We start from the raw sequence: 14,370 nt of genomic DNA, 5'->3' as shown, positions 1-14,370 counted from the left end.
AAGACGATCGAACTCTTTCGAATATTTCTGCGATCGATCGAAAATCCTATGAAACGCAATTACATTGTTGCGCGATTGTTACGACAGAAAAAGAGGATGATCCAACGGACGATCGAAATACGGACCTCGATTCCTGCAAACGTATACAAGCATAAAAAATAAAAGTAAAGTTAAATATAGATATGTTTTAACTACTGTAAAAATAAAAGAATGAGCTGCCATTGTAGTTAAACCACCAATAATACCACGTACTTGCACTGGATACACCTATCATTATCCAAGGAGTAACAAGAAAACCAAGCGTGCAAGTCCAATAGTGTATGAAAATATACATAAAACAGGTATCCAAGTAGCAATAAATCAAAGATTATTCGCAGTCCAATAGCTTTTCAACCGCATGCATCCATCCTAATCCTACCATAGAAAGTCCACAGCCGACAGACGAAGCCGTTGTGAGAGGTCTTCGTCCACTCTTTCTAAACGTATAAAACGATTAAACTAGAAGGTGATCCAAGGAACTCTTCCAATCGATCCAAATCTCGATTCCATCCAGCGGAAAAGCGCGAAATAAATGGGGAAACGCGCGTTCTCGCGAACGACTGCTCGTGCTCCGCGCGACGAGGGCGGCGAAGGGCCGGCGATAAAACCAGTCACGAGGAACATTGTGAACGCGGGGAAAACATACGACAGCTACTTCTGCAGAATTCTGTCGCGCGTGTGCGTGCATTACGCGGAAGCGTGGAACAATGCGGTGCCATTCATGGCAAAAGAAGAGAAGCGGTTGAATCACCCGCCGCCCGCTCCTATTCTACAGGTTTATTCAAACGAGAAGGTTTATTACACACGACGATATTATATCGGGGGGGGGATCGATTCGTTTTCTTTCCGGTTTATCTCCGCCGCGGGGCCGAGGCGCGATAAATTCTCTGTTTCGCCTGCTCGAACCGTCCCGCTCGAAGATTAGATAGTTCCGTTTCACGGATGCTACGAGCATGTTAGAAGATTAGTAGGTTTCCAGGCGCATAATTGCAGCCACGGAGAAGGCGTTAACCCTTGTGGAATCGTAACCGATACCGAATACGAATTTATAGGAACGTCAGCTTGTAATTACGCCTCGGTGAACGTGCGGCTCGGAGAGGGGTGAAGAGAGAAAGGGAGAAAGGAATTTTATCGAATTATAACGATTTATATCCGTGACACGAGCGCAAATATTACACGTTATTGCCAATAACGTATTTACACACCTGTATCCTTCCATATTCATATTCATAAAATTTATTCCATAGTTGATCTCGTACGTTTTCACCGACTTTTTCTAATCGAGTCGAGTTTTTTTTTCAATACGATATGTATATATACACCGATCGAGAGTAATTCTCGAGAATTTCATTCTCGAATGCATTCGCAGATCGTCATTATCGTACCACCTTTTCCTCCCAACCGATCAAATTCCCTCTTCGAGTCTCAAAATTTTACTTTCTCGCCATCCTACGATTCCAGGGAGAGAGAGAGAGAGAGAGAGAGAGAGAAAGGAAGAAGAAGAAGGAATGGTTTTAACTACAAGATAAACAAAATTCGCGGCGATTAACTGCAATAACATGCGGCTTCCGTCGCATGCCTCCACCCCTGTTCGCATCTGAATATCAGCCTCGCTCGTTCTCTGCGCCAGGGATCGTCTGTTGCACTCGCTTGTTGCACCAATACATATATATATATATATATATACATGTATGTACGATCCCGCGATTTACCGAGCGTTGAAGTGCGCTCGTCTCAAAGCGAGCACGCGGAGAGAGCGAACGGGCGTGTTTGCGGTTCCATGGCGGACGTGGACCGAGATAACACGTTAAAATAGTACGCCAACAAACGATAACACGCATTTAGAATATCTGCCGCAGTGTCGTTCCTCGCCGCGATATTGAATCGCGCGCCTCTCTATATAATTGCAACGATTCAAACGGCTAACACCATTCTTCGTCCTCATCCTCGTCGCTGTCGTCGACACGTTTTAGATACCGAGGGATACGAAAAGGGAGAGTAAAAAAAAAAAAGGAAAGGAAAAAAAAAAAAAAAAAAAAGACCGTACGTCTCTATCGCGTTGCCACGATAACGATGAACTACGAGTTCTCATTCTGTGTTTCGGTTTCCAGCTTGTGTTTACACAGATTGATTGGAAAACCCTTTTTTAACCCTTTGCATTACGTTCTATCGTATTCGACATTATCGATATACGAATGAAGATCGTGATAAAGAATTTTTTTTGATATATATATGTCATTCGGTAAAAATTTTTCACGAATAACGATGAATCGTGCGAGGAATTTTCAAGCGATGCATATTTTTCTCGTGATATTCACCGGTTTAAGGGTTAAGGCTTACAACACTTCCTGAAGCTCAACAAGATTACTTATTTGTATTCCAAGATATTTGCAAATATGAAGTTTTCACGAGTGTGTTTACATGTGGTTTAAACACGAGAAAAATCGCATGATATACCAGAAAAAAGTCGAGTATTTCGAAAGATGTTATAACGTTACATAATCGATCTTACCTAAGCAACATGGCAGAGTAACTTTAGGGAGAAGATCGTTGATGCTTGAACGCTATATTGCGAGCATGCTGCTGCCAATCGGTACTCTTCGCACTTTCAGCCTGAACTTCTGACAGCCACCTGGAAAAATATTAACGTGTTACATCACGTGATTCCTTACTCTTTTCGTGAGCTTTTCGTGAAACTGAAGAATGCGAAGAAAAGAATCGAGTGCGAACTTTGTGAAGTAAATTTTTCGATTTAAATTTAAATTCTTCCTTTTTATAAAATGAATAAACGATACATTTTTTTTTCTTCCTTTTTTTCTTTTTTTTTTTTTTTTTGAAGCGAACGACTCACACGAAGCTAAGTTACGAAAGAAATATATTTAACTATGTTACAAAACGAGGAAATTGAATAATTACGTTGCGTGTACTGAATAATCCACGGAAGGAGGATCGAGTGTACGATCAAGAAACTCGTCACAGACTGTCATAAGAACTGTGCTACTCAAGTAAGCGGAACACGCAACGAAGTTTACAGCCGATATGATAATTTCTTAATTATCGAATACCATTCTTAATTATCTCCACCATTCTCCAACGCCACGCAAACGTTACTCCTCGTTAAAAGTAGACGAATCCAATTCAGCTTCGTCCCTCCCTGTCTACGCACGATAAACAAATGGTTCTCTCGCATAGGTATCCAAGAAAAAGCGAATTCCGATCGAATTCCTGGTCACGTACTTATCTCTAATACAGCTATATAAGAAGCAATATCGTTCGAGTAAGAGCATTAGCTATTCATCCATAACTTCGACCTACAAATTCCTCTAACTATTCCACGAATTGTCGATCAACAAAGCGCAAAAAGCACGTAGCCACGATCCGGAACTCTGCCTCGAACGTGTGGAACGCGCAATTCTGCTCGCGCGTTCTAGATGGAAAACACACACCTGCCTGGCACGTGTCACGTTCATTTAAGAACGGTCATGTTGACGAGTTGCTCGTAAATGTAATCACGTCAATTAAAGCAACACTCACGGATTTCTAATCGGCCGATCCATGCGTGCCGGATTATGTCACCTGTTGGCACGCGGACGATTTTAATCGATTGATTCACGCAAACGCGGCCACCTCGCGTCTCAGTTTTTTCATTCCATTTTTATCCCTCCACCTCTCCCTTTTTTCCTTCTTCCCACCCCCTCTTTCTCCCGCACGAGATATTTATGTAACACCGCGAATGAGGATCGTGTATTAATTACAGCCGGCAGCGGCCATGAGAAAAAGTTGCATTCGAATGCATCTTCGATTTACACGTGGATCAAACGGAGTGTTGCCTCGGATTCACGGAATTCACGGGTATCGTGATAACGTACTTCGTTTTCTTTGAAAAATAGGAAGTGGAGGATTAGATTAAATAACAAATAGATACCATACAATTGATGTAAATATCTTCTAATTATAGCTAAGGCAAAAGGAAAAACCTTAGATGCGAGTCTAAAAGTTATTCAGAAAATGATAAATCAAGATTCGATAGAGAGTATTCTTTTGAATCTCTGCCTACGTGTACGAATAATACGAATTCAAGCGAATTCAAGCGTTTCTTAGTATCAGAATGCTATTCTGCACGTTCCCAATTCACGAAATACAAAAATTGGAACGCGTGCTTCAAAGAAGAGGTTCAAAGAAGCGGTCGAGGAGGGACTCTCCGAACCGAGCGCTTTGATCCCGAAAGAAATCGAATTTCAAGTCGCGACGAGGGGGAAACACCTACATGGGAAAGGATGTATAGAACGTAGATGATTTCGTTATTCTGGCACACGATGCGGTGCATCGAATAAGAAAGACGAGGCAGAGAGAGTCCAGATATAGACCTGCTGTAGGTAATAGTTCGGTAGGTGGTGGTGGTAGCGCGAGCAGTAGGACCGGTAGGTTTGGTTTACTTCAAGTTCGTTGCGGGCAGCCGGTTCGCCACTTTTCTTCTTCGTCTCTTTTTTCCCTCTCTTTCTTCGTTATATTTTTCTCTTCTTTTTTCCTCTCCTTCCTTTCTTCTGCCATTTCCTTCTCGTTCATGATCTCCTACCGACTTTATCGTCCGCCCTTTCCCTTTTCCTTTTGCTTTCCACCTGGCATTCCATTTTATTCCGCCTCTTTGTGAAGGTGTTTAAAATCAGTTCCTTGGATATCGTACACGCGATAATATCGACAAGCTGGCTTCCGTGAAATATTGGACGTGTTTCGCCGTTATTGGTAGCCTCTCTTTCTTCTTCGTTTCACGAACGCGGGATGGGACGAGGGAGGAAGAGACAGAGGGGTAGAGTCGCTCGTCAGGCGCAGAATGATGGGAACGGAAAGAAAATCTCGAAGAACCTCTTTGTAGATACCGACGACTTTGATAGAGGCGTGTCCACGTCGACAACCTACCATTAGGATGAATAAGCATATCTTTATGAGATCTGAACAAACCGCAAGTCCCTTCTCGTATTGATTACGTTCTTACCTCTTAAATAATCTATAAATGTTGTAAACTCTGTGTCCCGGGAAGAGATTAGAATTTGTCCGATTTACTGACAAGTGTCACCGACAATGTGACAAATAAAGTGCAAATCTGAATTTATAAGTTTTGTTGGCACATTCTTCTGATATTAAATAATACAAATTAAGTTAAGATTGCGTATGTTAATGCACTTTGAAGTGCATGAGACATTTCACCTTTGGAATGACAGACAATATTCAGGACTGTCAGGATGTCTCGACAGCTAGAATTAACTAGAAGCGTACGTTGCATAATGCGCAATAAAAATATACGCTATTATTACCTTAGTTAATTGCCGCATTATCGTACTACCTTGTAACATTAATTTCCATTTTTAGTACGCTCACTTTTGTTGCCCAATTATTACCAAACACCGTAATCATCAGCATTTCATTATCCCAGTAAAAAGTAAACTGGTTCCAAGGCATGTCTCAAAAATAGACGTGTGCGCATGCTCCTGCGCAAGTGCAGAAAAAGTGATCGCAGAAATCAAAGAATATGGAGACCGACACACGTTTCTGGTCGAGTATCAATTGTAACCGTGTTTCACCGAAGTAATAAGAAACTCTATCTGTTGGAATCTCCATTGCCGGGACAATATCCATTATTATATTACATCATTGCGTAATCGACGTTTACGGTTTTATGGGACTGGCCTCGCGCGCACACTGCCCGCGCGCGTCCAGCAAACTCGAGGAATCGGAATCGTTCGGTTAGTTCCGTGAACGTTCGGATTCCGCCGATCGCACTGGCAGACATGCTGGCAGCATCTGGATTTCCCGGTATTCGTGCAAGTTAAATGGTATATACGTGAAAGGGAAGAAAAGTATGTTTAACGCGCGTAGCCAATCATCACGGATTATCTCTGTCATGGTTATATTTTTATATTTCACTTTTTGTATCGTGATATTCGATGTACGGTAATTCAATTCTAAAAGTGACTTGATCTTTCTCTTTTTTAGGTTATATTTTATTTCAATGTATTCGATTACTTGCTATCTGAATTATTGTTACTAGATTTTAACGAAATTATTCGATGTTTTAATGGCCGTATTCATTTGTAAAAGTCGAAAAGATAGAAAAGATTCAAAATAACGAATTATCGAAATTTCTTTCGCAAGTTTCTTTCCAAGATTGATAGGAAAACCCCCGATGGGAAGGGAAGTATGGACACGGGGTTAAGCCCGTTTCGCATGGAACTGGTTCTAACGGAGTTTTATGTGGCTCGCGGTGGACCAGTTTTGCGGCCGTCAATGAAGTGCACTGTACACGAGTCGCGAGCGCACTTGAACGGTGAGGAGGGACGGTGCTGATGGTGCTGCTGCTGCTGCTGCTGCACGCAGTGCACATTGCCCAGTACTGAGAGAACCAGTCATTGGCCGATCGGCCAATCGCGTCACGGACCAAAAGAAGACGACCGCCGGTCGCTCGTTTCGAATGGTTCGCCATGAGTCGATTCGTGCGACGATCTATCTTCTCTCCTCTCTCACTCTCGTCATTCTTCCTCGTCTTTCCTTATCGTGTATGAACTCACACACACACACACACACACACATATCACATATACGTGTGCGATTCTCCGCTCTCTGTCTCCACTACTCCCTCTCCCCTTCTATCATTTCCCTCTTTCTTTCTCTTCTTTTTCTCCGATCATATGTCTCTGTTTCTTTCTCTCTCTCTCTCCTCTTCCTTCTCGTCGAGCTAACTTGCTTCTTTGTCTTTCTCAATCGTACATTGCATGATCGCTCTTCTCTTTCCATTGGTCTCTCCTCATTGCAAAGTGCCGTAATATTCTCCTGCCGGAGTTATTTTCGTCGCGCTCACCCAACCAGCTCTCCCGAGGCGGCATTGCACGGGTTGTTCTCTGCGCATTGTCTCGAGGCCCCTGCTGGAGTAACTGGATTTCCAGGCTAGCAAGGCGATCGCCGCCGATACCACCGATCTTTTCACTTTGCTTTTGTCTCTCTCCTCCGGTTCTTCCCCTCTAAGCTCAACATACACCTTCACGAGAAGTTTTCTTATCCAAATAATATCCCAATAATATCTTTCGTCCGTTACGATTATTCGAACGACAAATATTATCAAATTTGTAGAAAAATCGTAACGTTTAATTTTTTATAATCCAATTATTTCTATTTCAGTTTTAATTTCTGATTTTATCCCAAATAGACCACGAGCTGAGTAAACGATTAAAATTCACGATAAATCGGGAATCTCGTATTTTTATCAACGTTCCGAAAAACTAGGCTCGTTCGATCGGCGAAAAGAAACACTCGAGAGATCGAAGCAGTGGAGAGCAGGTCGGTAAACCACAGTACCGCTTTTAGACTCGTTAAATACATCTGCAGATCGTTAATCGGAGCCTGAATGAAAGGAACATCATGATCAACCGAGACAACCGTGCTCGTAATCTCTCGTGTACACACTCCGGCCCGTACACCGTTCTCGCCAGTGTGTGCCTGCCGCACGTGCACGTGTGAGTGGCACTCGTTACTTAATGCTTACTTATGTCGGCGCATTACTCGTTAGTCATTACTCAACCACCCTTGCCGTACACAGCAGCGCTTTTGATATTCCCCGGATCACGCAAGCCGCTGAACTGAAAATTAAAGAGACCGCGCGTCGTTATAACATTGAAAAGTAACCGTGCTCGCGAAGTAACCCAAGATATTTATTAACCACAGCAGCCCTCCATGAAATTTTAGCGTTACGTTTCCAACAATATCCAGGTATTATTTTGTCGGCTATTTTGCATGACGACTTAATTAGAGGGAGCACAAGCATCGAAGGAATTTTCACTCGGACAAAATTGCTAAACCGATGCAATTTTTCTTTCGTTTCTACGATAATCCTACGTATATACTTTGCATAAATCTCGTTGAAACAAATTTTTCTTCGGATATACAATTTTTCTTTTTCAATCCAGTTTGTACAAGGGAAACGACGCGTCGCGATCTCGAAATTACTCGTAGTGAATTTCGTTCGCGTACCTACGTTACGCACACAATCAGTATGAACGAAACATGCGAATATTAAGCGACTATACTGTTGCATAACTCTGTTACGAGTTCGGGTTTGATAACGATAAAATATTGTTATCACGAGGTGCATGGGACGATTTTTGTGATCGATACGTTTCGTGTCGTAAATGTGATAATTGGGCGATAGATAAATCGAGTAACCGATTCCACTTCGAAAGAACATGAATCTTATCCATCGGATCGGATAAGGGTTATGAGAAAAATGTTCGTATGCCCGCAATAAACTCGCTACTTCGAAAGATTCGCAAAAACCGTGCAATCATGATTGCTTAGGTCATCCTACGTTTTATTAATTTCCCCTGAACAGGCTGGCACAGGTCAATCGCGCAATTTCAGTGCTAGCGCGAAGCATGTAGGGCTAATTACGGCCATTAAGCACGGCGAATACTTAGCTTAACTGATTAATTAGAAAGCACGTTTTTTTCCACGCTCGAATCATGTCCGTGAGCGCGTGCGCGCGGGCTCGAGTCACGTAAAACAAGATTTCAGACGAACGAGAGATATAGGATTAATTCCTTTGCGTTTTCACCGAGATACGAATAATCTATCTTAATTTTCCGCATTAACCGATCTTGATTTTAAGAAAATTCCATCTCTTCTTATTTTACCGCGTGAAGTTTTCAATTAAAAATTTTTCAAATGTAAATCTGCGATGGAACACAATATAGATACAAGTTTATAAAATAATACCGATGAAATTACTATTCCATAAATAAATAATGGTATTAAATTGTTCGCATTAATTACAATTAGATATATTAGAGATCTGCAATCGTCTTACTATCTCGTCTATCTATCTATCTATCGAGAGAGAGAGAGAGAGAGAGAGAGAGAGTGGGAAGAAGAAAGAAAACGACAGAAGTGTAGCGGTTTCCAACGAGATTTATTGCCGGTGCGCGCAATTTACACGCGTGTATCCTGAACTGAAATTATGCAAAACAGTCGCGGTCTAACAAGTGGCACTTTTATCGGAAGACCCATTATAAAATATCGAGGAGATATGCAGAACGCACTATAACGCACATAGTGACGACTCGTATATACTCGCGTTACGAGCCAGATGTTATTCCACGTTTTCGCGTGTACTAAATCGTTCTTTCGTATTGTAGGATGGACATTGGCAAACAAAACAATCGAGAGGCTGAGCTGCTTTAATAAAGTTGTAAATAGTCTTTTTACAGGTGTCCCTCTGGCTTTAATCCTTCTTAAGCACAATTGTTTTTCTTCTGAATGTATTCCGGTCTCTGGTCTCCAATGATACAATGTCCTATTTTTCTTTCTATCCTCTAGTTTGTTCTTTTTTCAATTTTGTTTCAAGTATATGCAAATATATAGTATATGTATACATGCAAAGATAAAAAATAATTTGTGTAAAAATGGTTACACGTAAATGTAATAAATGTAAATTCGGGGATATTAATCAAGGTAACGGTATCGGGACACTTAATAAGGAAAATATCGATCTGTTTCAAGGTTCGGTTTCTTTTCTCTAACCGCATAATTACATTAAGAAAAAATCCAATTTGTTCGATGTGGAAATGCGTGTGTAGCAATGAGTTGACGTTGAACTGGCAGGGCCACCTGTTTGGAAGTACTAACAATGTTGCAGTTTAACAGTGGTATAGCGGTCAACAAAGAGGTTAAGCATCGACGTTCGGAATAATTAAGTTCATTAAACGTCTCTGCTAGTACGGTCGTTCCACCGAGTTGCTTTTGAACAGCGTACGATGAAAAGCTATTGTTTGACCGCCGACAACAGCGAGCATCTCTCCTGGACAATATTTATCGTGGCAACCTTTGCTCCGTAGCTCCGAAGCGAATTTTATTTTCTCGAATTACGAGCATCCACGATGCTGCTCGAACGCGAGAAAACACGACACCGCGTTCTCATTTTCGATTATCACGAATCGAACACGAATCTATTTGATTTTCTATACGTCGACTAACGTTCGTTTTTCTAACCACATCCATCTCCTAGTGAGAAAACGTTGAACTAATCGACAAAAAGTTGGCAACCAATCTATTTTATAATTTATATTTTATGGTATCAATAATGCACGTATTTGTAAAAATTTATCAAGACCAATACACTTCGAGACGCTTCTGATTTCGGATCGTATAACATACACATTTTTCTTAACTCTTCATAATCGTCTAAAAGCGAACACAAACAGTGATAATCAAACGAACAAAATTTTTTGACGCTCGAAAGTGTATCGACGATGACTCAGCTACTTAGTTCGTCGTAGCGACGCATACTGTCGCGCCACGTGTAAAATTAAAAAAAAAAAAAAAAAAAAATTTTCCTGGAATTCTCTTCAACGAGAAACAAACGATAAACAAATCAATGACACTTGCGGTATATAAAAACGAACGAACTACTTCGAATTCGAAAGTAGAAATATAAATATACGATATAAATATACGCGAAGAAACGAACGAGTTGAAACGAGGAAAGCCTCGATGGAAATTTTCCTTTACGTTCTGTCTTATCTACTCGTTAAGTAAACTGTTAACGGTTAGAATACAGTGGACCCTGGGATGCGATACATCAGACGTTGTCACTCTAATATAATTTCTCGGATTCCGTGGCCTCGTCACAGCCACAGTTTGACTTCGTTTGCTTTTATACGTCAGAGATTCGTGTATCAGAGCCAAGCGACGAAAATATGTTGCTTCGATACGCTGATTACAGAGAGCAAATATTACACCGGACTCTTCTCGCCTTCCATCGAGCACGCGTGTATATTGAAATATTTTTCCTCTTAAGTTTTTACCGCTACACAATTAATCACTGTTATATATATATATATATATATATATATATATATCCTAACATACGCGTCATCAACATACACGTATATGACGAAATAAAAATAATACTAATAATGTTTAACGTAGTCATAGAATGTTTGCTACCTCATTTCCTGAACGTATAAGACGTAGAATAAGACGTAGCATCAACACGAATGTATACACGTTCCGGAAATATTACATGGCGGGCCCGGCAGCACAAAGAAATTTGAGATTTCCATCACAAGGCGAGTGTCAACCGACACAAAAATTCGTTGTCGCGTTAAATGTCATGATGCACTTTATTCGCGTCGGGATCGTCAGATTCTTGCACTTTATCTACTATATGTTTATGAATAAGAGATTTAACACGCGCCCTTTTCATAAACAAAGAATCGACTAAAGTGAGAAATAGATACAAATAGATTATGTATATGTATATACATATAAATATATAAAATTTTAATTCAAACACCATGTCGCTGCACGCGTTAATACAGATGGAATGATACACGAAAATTTTTGTCAAAGAATTTCCTCCGAGCAGCTGGCGTTCATCCAATCGTTTACTCTAGCGAATGTTTGCTAGAAACCGTCCTATTCGCTCATGTGTATCTCACTACTATTCCCGCCGGTTCTCTCTCGCGGTAGAAAGAGAAAGAAAGAGAAAGCAACGTGTATACCGATCGACAACGACGCTTAGTACAAGAGAGAAAGGGAAAAAAGGGGAAAAAGAAAGAGAGAGAGAGAGAGAGAGAGAGAACACGAAGAAGGAGAAAAGAGAGAAAAGAGAAACGAGAGAGAGAGAGAAGAGAAGAAAGTAAAGAAAGAAGAGGAAAGGAGAAAGAAGAAGCAAGTGGGAAGTCTTCACACGGGGCGCACACGGTTCTCTGTTACCTGCGACTCGTGGCCGTGTCCAGCATGGTAATCTAATCCTTCGGATGGGGGGCTACCTCGTCATCCCTGCGGGTCTCTCGTTGACCGATTGAAAAGTAGAAGAACTTCACTTAACAGCTATTTTCGTTCTTCGTCGGGCACTGCTTGTTGGAAATAAAATCACTCCACTCGCACGATTGGCCACGGTTCGTGTATGTACGAGAGAACGCGGAAGGACGCCTTTACTGGCGCGAAGACGACGCACTTCTATCCGCCAAGTTTTTTCCGTCTTTCTCCCTTGTTTCCACGGAACGAATACACTGTCCACGAGAAATGAAACGTTGATCACCACACGTTATATTAATAATACGCGCGACGCACGATCGGAAACGAATCACGAATTCGTTTTACGAAGACGGAACGCGCCACCGAGATAACCAATCGTCATACTTTTACAAACGACCGTTCACAAGCAGAGGCCGCAATATACTGAACACATGATTCCAACGGGGGCTAGTGTCGCCGTATAGCGTGAAGGTGGCGCCACCGAAGCGGCGCTTCGATCGAGATCGGCCACACACGGAATCTTCGAAAAGGTCGAGACAATTTTCGCTCTTCTCGTGGAAATTACCGTGAAATCGGAGTGAATGTGAGTGCACAAATACACGATACGTGTCCCGGAATTTCGTAACCTTCGAACAGAAATCAATGATACTTCAACACCAGACTTCTGATGTCAAGTAACTATCAAGGCTGCCACATATCTTGATTGAATGCAGATTAACGTGAGTAGTTAGCTATTATAATTTATACAAATTTGGAAGTCGATTAACTGCAGTTTATAAATTAAACACAAATTCGAAGGATTCTAATGTGTTTTAAAATTTTATGTTAGATATAAATTTCATTATAACAGTATACTTTAGAATAATGAAATTTCTCTAGTTATGGCGGGAAAAAATGTTACTGCTTAAATAGATGTCTCTTACCCTAACGAAACATGAATTGTTATGCGCATGTAGGGGGCGCTGCAATTGCTATTGAATTTGTTTCGATTAATCGAAAGTAAAACGTAAAATTTGATATTTCACTTATTTTATATTATTTCTTTTACTAAAAAAATTTTGACATACATATTTACGATACGTTTCTGTAAAATTATATATATATATAATTATATATCATTAGAAAGTAAAATAAACTTTTTCCTCCATTAAAAATTATAAATACCGTGATTGATACCGCGCGTAAAAATCGAACGCCATGTTTCATCAACGATATTCAGTTCGTAAATAAAATACCGGGTCAAATAAATTATATCATAGGCTGCTTTGGATGACGACACGAAATATACAGAAAAATATTTCGTCACCAGTGTGCAGCGAGGACAAGTTAAAGATATTTATAGAAAGCCAAAAGTTTGCTCTTATCGCGACCACGCGGTTATCATATTCGTCTTGCTATTCTGCACTTTTATACATTTATACAAATCTTTCTTTTTCTTTTAGTCGTAAAATAAAATACGAATAAAATAAATGTGATAAATGAAAGATCACACAAGGGAAGGGTAGAATTTTACGACATACCGTTCTCGTTACAAAAATAATTCTTTTGTTCGAGCGGGACAATTTACGTTATCGGTAAATTAGCATTTTTTTAATTATGACTAATAATATTTCGTCAAAATTGCCAGCAATACAGCCGTGAAATTTCACTTTGTGGTATGCAACTGGTTGTGAGAAATACTCTTCGAAACATGTCGTTTACACTCTAATTGTTTGCAAATCTGTAGGCTGCTGAATGTAATCTTGTTTACAAAGTTAAGAGGCCTAGTAGTATTTACTTATTTCCACCGACACTTTGGTTTCTTGTTACATGCAGTAACAGCGATTGTTAGTGAAAGCCACGTGTTTTATCAACGCGAAATGCATACAATATATATCTCGTCCATACAATTATGTACGATATTTTCTTACGTGTGCAATCATTTATATACGTTCATACGAATTTTCCTTTCTCTCTCCTTTTTTTTCTTGCGTTTCTTCCCCTTCCCCTTCCCCTCCCCCCTGCTAAACAGACTAAAGAACGTCAATGTCTCTCGTTTTTATCGTTACATATCGGGGCACGCGAAATTTCATTTGAGCGAGTGCACACCGGCCAGTGTACAATTGTTCATGTAGTTAATGTAGGATGTAATAGCGTACGGCGTACGAATACACGAATGCGAATACCTTTGTTACGCGTGCGCGCTATTAATGCACGTGCTCTCCGATGCGCGCGGATAAATACGAATACGATAATAACAGGAGTTACGTTCGAGAGAAAGTGGCGGGCCGATAAACAGGGAAATTCAAGAATTTCAACGGATACCTTCTCATCTCCGATTTAATACGTAATCTCTCTCTCTCTCTCTCTCTCCACCTCTCTGAATAAATCGGATTCCTTCTCCCTCTGATTAAAAATTCTCAACTTCTCGAATGGGGATTAACGTCATTGTTAACTCGAATTTCTATCTTTTCTTCGTGAATTATATTCGCGGTAATTAAAAATTACCGGCTCGCGGAACATTGTGTTTATCTAATTAACGAGGGA

General features: G+C 40.6%; 1 protein-coding gene across 1 annotated transcript in view; it reads right to left on the bottom strand.

Annotated features, from left to right (window-relative positions):
* The window catches only part of LOC100872200 (receptor-type guanylate cyclase Gyc76C), a 67,243-nt gene extending 55,311 nt beyond the window's left edge, over positions 1-11,932 (bottom strand). The window contains exons 1-2 of the mRNA XM_086909475.1: positions 11,800-11,932; positions 2,552-2,671 (exon numbers count right to left, since the gene is read on the bottom strand). The gene's annotated coding sequence lies outside the window, so the exon portion shown is untranslated. The remainder of the gene's footprint in view (positions 1-2,551; positions 2,672-11,799) is intronic.
* Positions 11,933-14,370: the final 2,438 nt, after the last annotated feature.

The sequence above is a fragment of the Apis florea genome, unplaced genomic scaffold (assembly GCF_048593485.1).
Source record: "Apis florea isolate Af1SG1 unplaced genomic scaffold, ASM4859348v1 contig_3158_pilon, whole genome shotgun sequence".
Classification (NCBI taxonomy): Eukaryota; Metazoa; Arthropoda; class Insecta; order Hymenoptera; family Apidae; genus Apis; species Apis florea.
Note: the sequence above shows the minus strand (reverse complement) of the source record. Positions and strands in the feature narration are given on the sequence as shown.